This window comes from Squalius cephalus (genome assembly GCF_949319135.1).
Source record: "Squalius cephalus genome assembly, chromosome: 14".
Lineage (NCBI taxonomy): Eukaryota > Metazoa > Chordata > Actinopteri > Cypriniformes > Leuciscidae > Squalius > Squalius cephalus.
The window spans coordinates 4769771-4772849 of record NC_137135.1 but is presented as its reverse complement, the minus strand read 5'-3'; positions in this window follow the sequence as shown (position 1 = coordinate 4772849).

The window sequence follows — 3079 nt, the reverse complement described above, 5'->3', positions numbered from 1 at the left end:
GCATTATTCACAACTATTGGTGTCCCATTACTTTTTAAAAAGTAATAAAGGCACAACGTCTCTTGGAGTAAGAACGATCAAATGATCATTTTTTTGGACCCTTTCTGCAGCATTGCATGAAGAAGAGTAAATAAGCTAAGTCCATTTTCTCTCTTTTTACTCGAATGATAGCGTTCATTGCATTTGTAAAAACTCAAACACTAAACTCTGTTACCAAAGTTATTGCGGGAAAAATAATCAAATATGGGACAAGCATAAAACATGCATATGCATAAAAACAAAGTTATATACCGCCGTTCAAAAGATTGTTAAATGTTTTTGAAAGAAGCCTCTCATGTTCATCAAGGCTTGATCAAAAAATCTAATATTATTGCAATGTAAAACAGCTGTTTTCTATGTGAATATAGTAAATGTAATTTATTCCTGTGATCAAAGCTGAATTTTCAGCATCACATGATCCTTCAGAAATCATTATCATATGATGACATTTCTGATTATTATCAATGCTGAAAACAGTTGTGTACACATTTTCTTCAGGATTGTTTGATGACAAGAATGTTCAAAAGAACTTAAATAATATATTCTTGCTCAATAAAGGTTAATTTCTTTAAAAAAAGAAAAAATTCTTACTGAGCCCAAACTTTTGACCGGTATGTATGTATGCATAACATGTAATATTTATTTCCTTTAGTGGATAAACAAGATTTTAAAGTGATGAAGTGATACATTTGTGATACATTTTTTGTGCATTGTTGTGGAAAGCGTCAAATCTGAAACTTCAGCGAGTGCCAGGAGTAAAGTACCCCACTGACCGCCTGATCCTCCTTTATGCACCTCGCACCCCTGGACCAGACTAATGAAGGTGTCAGAGGTGTAGTCGTGGGTGTTCACTCTCCAGTTACATAACTCGTCTCCACCCCATCATAATGGCTTCATTACAGACGCCACTCCTCCACCTCAGGGAAAACTGTTAGGGCATCGAATTTGTCAGGTTTAGATTAGAACATAATGTTTTCTGAATGCAGAGTTACATAATGAATCATTAGAACACTAATCTGTGTTTCATTTCAGTCAGGGAAAGGCTGCAAGTTTTCTTCCCCTACTCTTTTTGTCCGCATCCGTGTTGTTTTTGCGAGACGCTTTGAGAGATTTGTCTTGAGGAACGCTGGCTGTTTCACCTGACGTGTTTTAAAAGAGGAGCTGTGATCCCGGTGTCATTAGAAGCAGCGTGACGGGTGAGCGGCACTGAAAGCACACAGAGATGTTCAGTCTGTTCAGACAGGATTACATGTGCTGACTGGAGCTTTCAGTGTCTACTGACACAACGTTTCCTGAATGATGCCGTTTCATTATAGCAATAAGTCATTTCAGGGGGATTTTTAAGAAGAGACTAGGCAAAAGGTTCCTTTAGATAGAAAAATTACCAGTTCTGTGCAGGGTTTGATACCCAGCTCCTTTGAAAGAAGGTTGAATGCTCTTTAAACGCCCCCTGAAATCAAAAGTTTTTTAGCTTTTAGTATGAATATGATAGCCTTAATGTTATAAATAAGCTGGTGTGATCCAAAACAATGACAAAATTCACATTTAGGAGATATAGGCATTCAAAAAATGCTAAAATGGATCAGGGATTTTTATGACTTCAGCTTCTCATCAGATCTTCTGTCCAATCAAATGCTCTCTAAAATCTGAAGCTCCGCCCCCTCTGCTATAAACACCACCTGGTCAAAGCGAGCATTGACACGTCCCGGAGCAATATGTGTTGGAGTGTGTGTTCGGTTGCTCAAACGCTCGAGTTTTATTCAGTTTTCCGACTCGTTGGTTAAGAATGAAATGACTAGAATTTCTTCTCCCACTATTGAGGGAAACTAAACACTATTGGCTATTTGAAAAGGGGGAGGAGCCATTTCAATATGTCACACCTTAGCTTCCTGTTTCAGTGGAAATTACGTCAACGCATTAAAAGAGCTGCGCGGTCAAGACACTTCAGTGAGCCTTTAAAGTCCCCCTGTAGTTAATCATTGTATCCCTTAAAACTCATCTTTGATCACCAAAATTACACATTTAAATGTTTTTTCCTGTGAAAAAAATGTCTTCATGCCTTAAAATATCTTGAATGTAACTCGACACCCTTGCCTCATTTAGTATGTGTGGTTCTATGAATATGCAAATGAGCCCCGCCTCCACTCACTCACTCAGCTCAGAGATCCACTGGTTGACCTGATTGGTTACAAGGTAGTTTGTGACGTCAGAAACACCAGCGATTTCAAAGCGTGTGTTTGAGACTGTCTTTGGTTCACTGCAGTTTTAAGGAGAAAATACTCAGCAATGCTGTCGACTTATGAATTTACACATGGTTTGTCTTAAAGCATATTAAAAACACCACATAGACACACAAACAACATAAAAAGATGGATTTTCACCACAGGGGGACTTTAAAATATGATTTCAGATCACGTGGCACCCTATTGGCAGCTGTAATCATATAATATATTCAGTTTTCTCCCCAGCAGGAGTCATGGCATATCTGAGCCTCGTCCAACTCTGGGCAAACAAGCCAATATTGTGCCTCATTCCCATCAGAAAGTCATTCCCTGTCTTTGCCCCTCTTCAATGCAGTTACATAACCAGCCCACCTTGTAAGGCAAGAGCAACAATGTGTTCAGTCATCGGCGGAGTGCAGAAATCACCCTGTTCAAACACACAATACTGCGCTGTTCAGTGTGTTCAAGCGCTATTATCACTGGTCACGTCTTCTGGAGGCAGTCTGAGCTGTACGAGGTGCTCTATACTCCACCAGCCTCCTCTGGAAACTCTGAAATGTGTTTGTTGTTGTTGTGATTTGTGAGTTTCTGGATGTGGACTGACACGCTGATTTGGTTCGCAGCCAATTGATGTGATGCACATGTAAACAGTCATTTGTTAGTCATTTTTTCCTTCCTCTCTCATTGGGATTTAAAAAAAGATCTTCATTAAAGCTGGTATAAGCCATGAACCAAACCAACCAGCTTCGACGAGAAGCACGACATTACAAATTTTGATTGGAAGCAAAAAAGTATTTGAAAATCGGACAAAAATACAA